Raw genomic sequence first — 12,316 nt, forward strand, 5'->3', positions numbered from 1 at the left:
CAGCGGTTGTGTTGCTTGCAAGTTTCCCAAGTTCACACAGGCCCCGGGTTGGCATGGCAACCAGGCAACCTGTTCCAGAGCCGCTCTGCCTTCTCGGCACACGCCGCTGCCACCGCCGGAGCCGGGGCCAGAGCCTATCCCATGATGCACCGCGCCAGCCCAGTCCCCAGTGGGCCGCCATGTTGTCGGAGTGAAAGGTAAGGGGGAGCGAGAGCGCCGGAGAGAGAAGATCGGGGGGCTGAAATCCATCTTCATCCTACCGCTCCGCCCGTGAGTATCCGCACCCCGCGGGTCCCAAACGCTACTCCGCACCCCTAGCGAGCAGATTATCCCTTCGTATTGGTGTTTGAGAGCGTTTGGTGGGGTGAGAAGGGCTTTGGAAAAGCCGCCGGGGCCCTGGCTGAGGCTCCTCACTCGCTGTTCTTCGTACATGTTTTGGAGTCAGCAGCAAGGCCCCTATTGTTATCACAGGAGGGAGGGGGTGGGGAGCGGGGTCGAAGCGAGGAGAAGGCCGGGGGTTTAGGCCCGGGCCCGGAGCCCAGAGGCGTCTCTGTGTTTGTGCTCGGCCTTGTTGGGAGTCTCCGGAGATGGATGTTGCCGTTCGGGTTGCTTTTTTGACGGGTTTGCGAAGCCCGGATTCCTCTGTGTGGCCATGGAGTGTAATTCTGTGCCACCCCGGGATTCTTCGACTTCCTGAGCTTCCGTGGCAGCGCCGATGGAGGGGGAACAATAAAGCACAGGAGAAGCAGCCGTGGCCCGGGTCCACGGGCGAGACCCGCCGTGGGGGAACTTTGCAAGCTTTAAATGTGGAGAAGTGGCGATCAGGAAGTTTCAGATCGCTTTTGAGGCTCCTGGGTGCTTTGTGGCCTTTTGTTTCCGTGAGAGCTGGTGTTTGGGGTAGGTTCCTCCTCTCGGAGGAGCCTGTCTGTACTGGTGTGTCTCTTAACTCCGAGGGGCTCTGCTCTCGGGAGCAGGAAAACCATCCACACACACAATAACTGGACACTTGGCGTTCTCACGAACGTGCTTGGTAAACACAGGTCATTTATTTTACTTGCCAGTACCACTCCCACGTCAAGTGAGGAATACGCTCCTCTAACTTTGTTTTCTCCAGTGTCGTCCCCCTCCCCCCCCAACCCCAACCCCAAACCCAAACCAAAGAACCCACACACAAATTACCAGAGAAGGCTTTGTCCTCATCGTAACTTTAATCCTCACCCCTTCATTGTTCAATTTAGAAAACACTGTTCTAGTTATTGATCATTTTGCTCAAGTCCTGTTATTAAGACTAAGGCTTTATGAGGCTTTTTTTAAAAAAAAATTTGTTTTGAAGGGGGTATTCTGTTTTAAAAGTCAGTTCTCAGATAATAGGTTTGTAGCTTTAGCTTTTTGTTCGTATTTTGAATACGCTCAAAATCACCAAGACAAGCCTCCCTCAAGGTACGTGGCTTCCGATGTAGTTTTCAGTAAACAAAACAAACATTTTGATCCCTTGCCAATTTTAACTTTGAAACACTCTGGTGGCTGTTGATTCTTTATCTGGGTCTTTGGGAAATAATAGATTATGAACTTTCGAGTTAGTATTTTTGCCTTCACCACACTTGAATTCATTTTGTCGAAGGCCACCGACTTCTTGAAGTTGGAATTTGTTTAGTTTGGATTTGAGATGAATTGCTTTAAAATAAATTTATGACCACAGAATGTTTGTTCAGCATGGTAAAAATAAACACCTTTTAAACCACTAGCCATTTTAGTAGGAGGAGAAAGATTAAACCATGTTCCTTTATTTGAAGTAAACTCTATTAATGATAATCAAAACAAAACAAGAAAAAAAATCCACACCTTGATGTAAACAGGAAACTATGGAAAAGTAGCTAGAATTGACACCTAATTCTAGTTGCTTAAGATACTTATTTTCATGGGTCATTTGTAAAAAATTACATTTGAAATCTGTTTAAACATAACTTTTTAGTGAACTTTGAGAGTTCCCTAAAAGGTATTAACAATTTTGTTTACTAACATTTTGGTGACTGTTTCTTAATTTTTGTGCTGTAGTGACAGGGTATTACAAAATTACCCAAGACATACATTAATTACTTAAGTATTTTCTCACTTTCAAATTGTCCCTTCTGCCAGGTTTTCTCTCCTTTGAGAAACTACCTTGCCTCATTAGGTAAAGCAGGAAGTTGCAGGCCCTACAGATAGCTTTACAAAAGCCAATTGTTTTGTTTGAACATTTTTATAGAAACCAGCCTCTCCCATCCCTTTTTGGAATGAGGTTGTTTTCAGTGTGTTTCCATGATAAATTCTTTTTTCATATGGAAATTCATTTTAGATAACTATTTTGACAGGTCTTTTATATCAGAAAAGATTACATTTACTATTTTAGGAATTCTCTAGAGCTTGGAGCTGCATTGCCTTAACTGGTGGTAACTAATGTGTGGGCTCTTCAGCATGGTGACTTTAAACTTATCTGTAACTTTTGTATATTTTAATAATAATAATAATAAAAAAAACCCCAAAACTATTGCATAGATTTTGGACTTGTGAGAGATACTATTGCATAGAGAAAGCATATTTTCTGTTTTCTAGATGAAGAAACAGGCTCAGAGATATTGTTCAGTGGCAAAACTTGGTTTTGGGGCTTCTGGTATATTTTAAAACAAAGATAGATTGAGATTCCCTGGTGGAAGAAAATGGGACTATCCACTATTGGAAACAAGGTAATGAGTCCTTTTGAAAATTGAGTTGGGAAGGCATTAGGCTGTTTTGTACTTTGCAAAAGCTGATGGTGAAACAGGCATGGTTTACTTATTTTGCTAATTGAGCGAGGACAAGATTTTATTCATGAAGAGAGAAACTGAGATGTTTAGAAGACTAAACTACACCAGTACTCCAGGAAGCCTCTGATGGATTGGAGTTGTTAACCTAGGCTAGGCATTTCCAAATTAGGCTTTGAAGAGATCACAAATTCTATTGTGTCTTCTTACTTCTGACTTCCAAACACAAGTTAGTTGTGAGAAGTGAATGCTACTTTGTCAGGAGGCTTAATTATTCAGGAGAGATAGGTTTTTCATAAATCTGGTTTTGAAATAAGAGTGATAAGACATGGAGCACTGGACTATTGAAATTAGGCTCTCTGAGGTTGTGAACAGATGTTTGTTAATTGGTAACTGATTTATTTACTTTGTATATACAAATGTAACTTTTTTGATTTTTAGAACTTAAATTGTAATATTTAATAGTAACATTTTCAGGCTTCTTTCAGAGGCGTAGAGGAGACTGGTGAGAGATACTGTTGCAAGGGGTGCAGATAGAAACAACTAAGTTTGGGTACAGAATAGATTGAGAGCCTTCTCTGCTACTCACTTGCTAAATGACCTTGGGCATATCATAATTTTGTGCCTTAATGTTTTCATCTGGGAAATAGGAATGAAAATCCTTACCTTTCAAAGTTTCTGTGATGAGATAATGTCTGCATTATATTTGCCACAGTATTACTGTGGTGAGATTTCTGGTTTTACAGTGAGGCTTTCTACTCTAGTAAAGTGAATTTGGTTTTTCTCATTCTGTTTCTAGGTGTCAAAGCACTAATGGAATAATTATAAGATTACATTTAAATTGTACTTTGTTGGTTAAAGTCTTGAATTTCCCCCCTCATCAGTAGCAGCTGAGGAGAGGGTTTAGGCTAAGAATATTCTGTTGTTGTTCTTGGTCAGGATGTCTAATTGTTTCTTCAAGGAGTATCCTGTGGAATATGTTGGGCATTTTAAAGGGTCTTTTCAAATTAGACAATCTTGAGCTATTGATTATTTCGTAGTTTGTTTATTGGTATATCCAGCAGTAAAGTTGTTCTAAAAAGCTCTTGTTGATTTAGGGGCTGGGGTTGTGGCTCTTTGGTGTGTGAGGTGCTGGGTTTAATTGTCAGTACTGCCTATACATAAATGAAATAAAGGATAAAGGTCCATTGACCAAAAAAAAAAAAAAGCTCTTGTTGATTTAAAAACTATGTACCACAGTTGGCTTAAGGAGCAAGTAAGCTCAGTACAGAAGCCACCAATTGAAGTCTAAGTCTGTTTACTTTTTTTTTTTGTTACTAGGGATTAAACCAAGAAGTGCTTAACCACTGAGCAACATTCCCAGTCCTTTTTTATATTTTATTTAGAGATAGGGTTTCACTGAGTTGCTGAGTACCTCGCTAATCTGCTAAAGTTGCTGGGATTACAGGCATGCCCACCGTGCCCAGCTCTTTTTTTATTTTTATTTTTAAGTTTAGGGATAGGAATGGAAACCAGGGTCTCACATGTTAAAAAAGTGTTCTAATACTGAGCTACATCCCAGCCCCTATATTGCTACCTTTTGAAAAGGCTTCCCAGAAGTTGTGGTATTGAGTCCTGATTTCAATATCTTGTCAGAACCATGACCATCAATTACCTTTATTTACATTAGCAGAGATTCAACAACTTAAAAATGAAGATTTTAGTTTAGGAATTTGTGTGTATAATATAAAATTGGCAGCTTGGTAGAAACTGGTTAATGTTGATTGTATAGCAGAAGATGTGGAGTTCATATTTTTATTAGTGTCTATCAAGTTGTTTCAAAATGCAAATATTAAACGTATATAACCTATCTGTCCTTAGGTGTTGGTGGAATGAGCGTTGCATGTGTCTTGAAGAGAAAAGCAGTGCTTTGGCAGGACTCTTTCAGCCCCCACCTGAAACATCACCCTCAAGAACCAGCTAATCCCAACATGCCTGTTGTTTTGACATCTGGAACAGGGTCCCAAGCGCAGCCACAACCAGCTGCAAATCAGGCTCTTGCAGCTGGGACACACTCCAGCCCTGTCCCAGGATCCATAGGAGTTGCAGGCCGTTCACAGGACGACGCTATGGTGGACTACTTCTTTCAGAGGCAGCATGGTGAGCAGCTTGGGGGAGGAGGAAGTGGTGGAGGCGGCTATAATAATAGCAAACATCGATGGCCTACTGGGGATAACATTCATGCAGAACATCAGGTAAAAAAAAAGTTCACTATTTAAGCTTTCCAACTCTTTTCTAATCACTATCCACTTACAATAACTGCTTTCAATGAATGTCTTTAAAAGCTTAAATTTCTAATTTAGTTTGTTCTAAACAAAAGAGTCACTTGTTTTAAAGAATGATCATTGTCATATTGTCACTGGGTAATTTTCCATTTGGGTACTAAATTGTAAATAACTAAATCATTTAAAATGGAATGAATTTAAATTAATTAATTTAATTAAATGGAATGAATGACTGTTTTAATGTACATAAAATATTTTTAGGAATACCTTGTTAGTAAAGAATACCTTCCCCACCGATCAGATAATTTCAAGAACTGTTTAGGCTGTTTTTAGGACAAATATATTTTATAAATTTTTTTTTTGTTGGGTTTGGGTGACTTATTTTCAAGGTGTTATAATTGAAAGTAGTTGGAAGTTGATAACAGCATCAGCCGCTCAAGTGAAATTGTTGAAATGGAACTGATTGGGATTCCACCTCTTGGGTCCCCTTCTTCCTCCGGGAGAAGTCTTTTCTGCTGTCCTTTAATAAACTTCTAATTTCTACTCTGAAAAAAAAAAAAAAAAAAGAAATGGAACTGATTAATGTTTTGTATCAGGAGGGATTGGTTGTGGTGTTTAGGTTTTTATTTTTTTAATTGATTTTATTTTTTTTAAATATACAACAGTAGAATGCATTACAATTCTTATTACACATATAAAGCACAATTTTTCGTATCTATATAAAGTATGTTCACGTCAATTTATGCCATTATACATGTACTTTTCTTTTGCATTACAGTTATTACTATTTTTAAAATATTTATTCTTAAGTTTTAGGTGGCTACAACATCTTTATATTACATTTATGTGGTGCTGAGATTGGAACCCAGTGCCCCATGCATGCTAGGCGAGCATTCTACCACCAAGCCACAACCCCAGGCTCCCTGCATTACAATTCTTAAAACATATATATACCACAATTTTTCATATCTCTATATAAGGTGTGTTGACACCCAATTCAAGTCTTCATACATGTACTTTGTATAATGATGACCATCACATTCCACCATCCTTGCTAATCCCCTTCCCCCTAGGTTTTTATTTATTTTAATTTTAATTTTTTGGTATTGGGGATTGAATCAATGGCCCTTACCACTGAGCTATATCCCCAGCCCTTTTTTATTTTCTAATTGCTAAGTTGCTAAGGGCCTCGTTAAGCGATCCTCTTGCCTCAACCTCTGGAGTTGGTGGGATTTCAGGTGTGTGCCACCACACCTGGTTGCTTTTAGGTTATAACCATGTTTATTCTGTTGCTCTAAGAAATTGTTGGATTTTGGTTAATTAAAAATTTATTAGTGCATTGTAATTCTCTGTAACAGTGGGACTCTCTGTTACTTACTTATATGTGCACACAACATACTTTGTTCAGTTTTATTCCTCTGTACTTTCCTGATTTTGCTTAATTTGAAAAGTTTTAATCTTACTAACTTAAAACCAAAGCTGGAATCAGACTGTATTTTACAAACAGGAGAGTTTTGCCTGACCAGCAGATGAGACTTTGAATCAGACTATTTTTGGGAATTGGGTGTAGATTAAACTTGCAAAGGTTCATTTTATATAACCAGTCTGAGTTCCGATTAGCAGAAAGAATTGACTTTTTCTTTTTTTATAATAATTTTTTTAGGCTTAAGCCTGCTTTTAAAAAAAAAACATTTATTTTTTAGTTTTAGGTGGACACAATATCTTTATTTTATACATTTATGTGGTGCTGAGGATCGAACCCAGTGCCTCGTGCCTGCTAGGCAAGCACTCTACCACTGAGCCACAAACCCGGCCTCAAGAATTGACATCTTTCACTAGACCTCTCATGCTTTCTGTTTTGCCTCAAAAACACATTTGCAAATCTGAATTCTCAGTTATGCTTCCCTTGATCCCTCAAAAAAAGTAGTGTACTATGGTGGAAACAGTCAGAATTTATCCTCTTACTCAACACATTGATCATAGGTCTCTATTTTACTGACAAAATCCTCAGTGTCAGTGCTGCTTCATAAGCATGTGTAGGTGAGGATACTAAGAAGTATAATGTATAGGGAGCTTCCTGTGCATCTAGGACACTTTTTCTTTCTTTTTTTTTTTTTTGGTACTGGGAATTAAATCCAGTTGTGCTCTATCACTGAGCTACATCCCCAGCCCTATGATAGAGCTTTCAAAGAAATGTATTGAATGCATGAGTCGCTAACTCTTTAGCTTTTAAGTAAGGTTGGGGGGAAAAGGATATGGTTGCAGAGATAAAGGCCATGAATGCCAGGCTTAGATTTATTTTGGGATGCAACAGAGTTTTTTGGGTTTGGAATGGCTTTTATTCATTTGAAGTTTGGGAAGGTTTAATTGGTAATGAGATTGGAGTGGGTAATGGCTGAGACTAATTGGATAACCTGTTTAACAGACCTTATGTAAGCAGTGTAAAAGAAGGTATGAGGGATTGGGGTGTAGCTCAGTAGTAGAACATTTGCCTAATGTTTGAGGTCCTGGGTTTGATCCCTGGCACCGTATGAATAGTATGGAACAGAGACATGCAGACTTTGTTGACTCAAGTAGAAATCTTAGGTTCCCTAAGAAAATGAAATAATAGGGGCAAAGTACAAAGGGGATCTGATTTGGGAACAAGGGGATTAAATTTTGTATACATGTTGAATTTGAGGTAGAGGCAGAATATTCCAGGGTTGGGGTGGGTATTATATTGTAGGCAGCTGTAGAGAAATATAGAGAAAACTCAAGGTAGGTGTTTGGTTTGGGTGGCACCTGTGTAATGGGCAAAGGCAGAAAACCTGTTATTTCTACCTTAGTTGGCTAAACAGTGTTTAAAAATTACAAACATTAGTGTTTAAAATCTGTATTATATATCTATAAAATCTTACGTTGGGTTTCCTAATGGTAGACTGTCGAATGAAGCTGAAAGGCAAATCAAAGTGCTCAGCTTATTCTTTACTAAGTGGGCAAATCAAACTCTTGGTCAATCCTTGGCAGAGCTCTACGATCTAAAATTTGGTTGTGTTGTGCAAGTCAACAAGTGTTTTTTGTTTTTGTTTTTGTTTTGTTTTGTTTTTTTAAATTTTTGCAGCATTGAACCCAGGATTGAACCCAGGGCCTTGCACATGCTAAGGCAGGCCATGCTCTACCACTGAGCTACACCCCCAGTCAAGTATTCATTGAAGGCTTACTCTGGCCTGTCTTAGGCTGAGCCCAATCATAAGGAATCACATCTTGACTTATGGAGCAGTTTTATCCAGGTCAGTTAGCAAACTTGAGTTAATAATATTAAATGGCAAAACCTGTTCCCTTCCCAGGGGGCCTAAACTGGAGACCCCCACTTGGAATTGGTATTTACCACTACCACACAATTCTGTTAGACTGGACACATGAGATAATGAACAACATTAGAGAACTCTGGGTAGTTGCTGTGGTATGTTTGTTTTGGGCTACCCATAGATTACATTTACAGTCATTGTACTACCTTGTAATTTATGGTTTTGGTGTTTAACTCACCTCCTGTACTGACCTATTCTAGGGCAGAGGCTGTTGTGTTTTCATGTACCTTTTCTGGGAGGTATTCTGAAATTTTATGTTGACAAAATGAAGGAAGACCAGAAAGTTTTCAGTTTTGTCCTCAGGTGAAATAGAGGATCTTATAGATCTTATAGCTGTTCTGCTGGGAAACATGGCAAGAGGTAGAGGTCACTTGGTCAGGGTACCAAGGTGGTGAGTGCAGTACAATTGAAGAACAAAGGTGCATATCTCTAGGTGGAGAATTTCTGCTCTTATTAGCCACTGTTACTGATAAGAGGGTTAAGAGGCCTTTGGATCTGTCTGCTAGGTCTTAATGGAGAAGCGGTGTTTGAAAACTACTGATAATAGCATTTAGTGAGAACTTATGTTGTAGACACTGGACTATATACTTCCTATATTTAATCTTTACAACAATCCCATGAGGGCAGTAATATCCTTTTTTAGAGAGATGAGGAACTGAAGCCTAGTTATGAGAGAGAAGCTGTCAGTCCCCGCGGTGCTGCCCGTCACCCGCGCGCTTTCTGGAGATTAAACCCAGGGTCACTGTACCACTGAATTTATATAAATGGTCCATTTATTGTGAGACAGGGTCTTACTAAGTTGCCGAGGCTGGCCTTGAACTTGTGATTCTTCTGCCTTAGTCTGCCTTAGCTGGATTATAGGCATGCCCTTAAACCTGTTTTTTTTTTTTTTAATATTTTTTTAATTGTCAGTGTACCTATATTTTATTTATATGTGGTGCTGAGAATTGAACCTAGTGCCTCACACATGCTAGGCAATGCTCTACCACTGAACTACAACCCAGCCCTAGAACCTAATTTTGAAATAAGTCTTTTTGGTTTTTTATGCAAATGCTCTAGATAGACTTCTGCCTTAAGATAGGACAGAACTATTGCAAAAGAATAGCGCTTTGTGAAGTAAAAGAATTATTTTGAGACAGTTTTGCTGGCCAAATTTGATATATAAACATGATAGTAAGGAGATAAATACAAGTAATGTTGATTTTTTTTTTTTTTTTTTTTTAAAATTACTGGAGACTTTTTTCCTATCACAAGAGCATTGATGTGCTAGGGTCTACTTTTTTCCTGCTCTGTTTTTGTAAGTGTTCGAAGTGGCAATGTGGGAAGTTTATCTCTGTAGAGAGAAAATGACTCAATATAAAGTGATCTATTGCCAGCATATTCTACTGACTCAATACAAAGTGATCTATTGCCAGCATATTATTCCTCTCTGGTGGTACCTGTTTTCTGAGCCTTTTTTTATTTTTAAAAATGGCGTTTTGGGGAGCTGGGGTTGTGGCTCAATGGTAGAGCACTTGCCTGGCATGTGTGAGGCACTGGGTTCGATTCTCAGCACCACATAAAAAAATAAATAAACAAAATAAAGATATTGAGTCCATCTACAACTAAAATATTTTAAAAAATGGCCTTTTGACACAATGAAATGAGGTTTAAGATCATATTGGCAGAGTGCTTCCACCAGTGAACTGGGGAAGGGAAGAATATCACTGGCTGTGATGCCAGCCAGCAGTGTTAGAGGGAAGTGAATGATTTGTTGTGCCATGTACTTTATTTCTCTCATAATTACTGCCATTTATGAGCAGTCACTTTCACAATTTTATTTATTTTCACTTTTTTTGCAATACTGGGGATCAAACCCAGGACTGTGCATAATCTAGGCAAGGGCCATACCACCAAGTTTACTGAACTATGTCTTAACATTTTTTTTTTTTTGGTACTAGGCATTGAACCCTGAGGTGCTGTACCACTGAGCAACATTCTCAACCCTTTTTAGTTTTTTAGTTTGACCAGGTTTTATTAAGTTGAGGGGCTTACCAAGTTGCTGAAGCTGGCCTTGAACTCACAGTCCTCCTGCTTTAGCCTCCCAAATCACTGGGATTATAGTGATTACTTTTTGAAATTAGGATTTTTCTGCCTGTGGTAGCAAATTCTCTTATTAGCTGGTTGTCCCTCTTTGATACTTTATTTTTAAAGATTACTTATTCATTTATTGATACTGGGGATTCAACCCAGGGGTGCTTTATCACTGAGCTACACTGTCAGTCCTTTTATAAATTAAAAAAAAAATTTAAATTTTGAGACAGGGTCTTGCTAAGTTGCTGAGAGTCTTACTAAGCTGTTGAAGTTGGTCTCAAAATTGTGATCCTTCTGCCTCAGCCTCTTGAGTCATTGGAATTAGAAGTATGTACTACCACACCCAGCTAGCATGAGACCTTTTAAATAAAAGTTTGAGAATTTAAGAGCTTAAGAGTATGTTTTGAGATGATATAATGTATGTTAAAAGTCTGGGTTTCTAACCCAGGGCTTTGTGTATGCTAGGCAAGTTTTTTACTGCTGAACTGCATTACTTATCCTTTCCTCGACCCCCTGTATTTTGAGATAGAGTCTAAGTTGCCCAAACGGGTCTTGAACTTTTGATCCTCCTGCCTTAGCCTCCCAGTTAGCTGGGATTACAGGTGTGAGCCATCTCTCTTGGATTTTTTTCTATTTTAAGAATATAAATAAGTTACATGTAATGTGGTTTAATAAATAAGATGATCATATTTGATACTGTAAGGAACTTCAAAGACCTAATTTTTGTGCTAAAATGAGATTGTTGGAGGGGGAAGTAAGGGAAGGTGAATTTATTTCTGGGAGGTGGGCTGTAAAATTATAGTAAACCAGACAATAGATATGGATCAAAATACTTGAAAACACCTTCCCGTTTAAATGGGTTGTGTATCTTAAAAATTGTTTATTTAACAGTAATTTTTACAAGTTGATTTATTTTTTGAACAGCATTGAAAGTTTCATCATGTAAAACTGAAGGTCAAGTCTTTGACTTGTTGTGAATGTTTTATTCTCATGTTGTGAAATCTGTTTTCTCTGTAAACTGCTGAGAGATAAAGTAGACTGATGAAATAGGGAAAAAATTTGAAGGTCCATTGGTTGAACTTTGGCCTCTGTATTGGATTATAAGGGGCAGAGGTAGATGGATGATCTGCTCTGGGGGAAAGGACAGTTCCACAGAGCTTACTCACTTTTGCTTGTAGTCGTTGGCACTAGGATTTATCAGTATACACCAAAGATTGAAAGCCTATAGGAGATACACGTGGTGTGCCAACACAGATCTTTGGTGTGTCTGTCATTTTTACTCTCCAGTACTGGGAGTTAATCCTTTTACCTTGTAATTACTAGGAAGTACTGTGTTAAACTGGGAGGGAACCCAAGTATTCTTGAAACTTTGGGGAGTCCTGTCATTTCTTGGACTCTGTTTTTTTGTTTCTGCTGATGTACTACTGTCTAGCTATGAATCTCCTGTTTTAGGGGGTAGTTTTCTCAGGGGCCTCTATATTTGGTGTAGAAGCATTTAGTTAATTTAAGTAAATAATCCATCTTTCATATTTTGTTGTCTCTTGTACCTCTTCTCTTAAAGGCCTTTTCCATTATATTCTGAGTTCACAAGGGTTAGTATGTACTTGGGCAAAAGAACCATCAGCAGCTCTTCTTTGACTATAACTGGGAATTATCTTGGTCCAATGTTTCAGCTATGGATATAGCTCAAGTAACAAAGCACATAGGCTGAACCAAAAAAGAGTTCAGTTTTCTAATGCTGTATTGAACTTGAACTCTGTGATGGCAGTTTGTGTGTTGTTTTAGAAGGTTTTTGATGTGGAATTAGAGAAAAAAAATTATGTGATAGGTGGTAGTGAGATGTCACAGTGGG

General features: G+C 38.6%; 1 long non-coding RNA gene across 1 annotated transcript; it reads left to right on the forward strand.

The window, feature by feature from the left end:
• Positions 1 to 36: 36 nt before the first annotated feature.
• LOC107142033 lies at positions 37 to 11,662 on the forward strand. Its single transcript, XR_001503499.2, has 5 exons — positions 37 to 270; positions 4,641 to 5,014; positions 8,145 to 8,317; positions 10,347 to 10,351; positions 11,582 to 11,662. It is a non-coding gene; the product is annotated as an uncharacterized LOC107142033 (long non-coding RNA).
• Positions 11,663 to 12,316: the final 654 nt, after the last annotated feature.

The sequence above is a fragment of the Marmota marmota genome, unplaced genomic scaffold (genome assembly GCF_001458135.2).
Source record: "Marmota marmota marmota unplaced genomic scaffold, marMar, whole genome shotgun sequence".
NCBI classification, from domain to species: domain Eukaryota; kingdom Metazoa; phylum Chordata; class Mammalia; order Rodentia; family Sciuridae; genus Marmota; species Marmota marmota.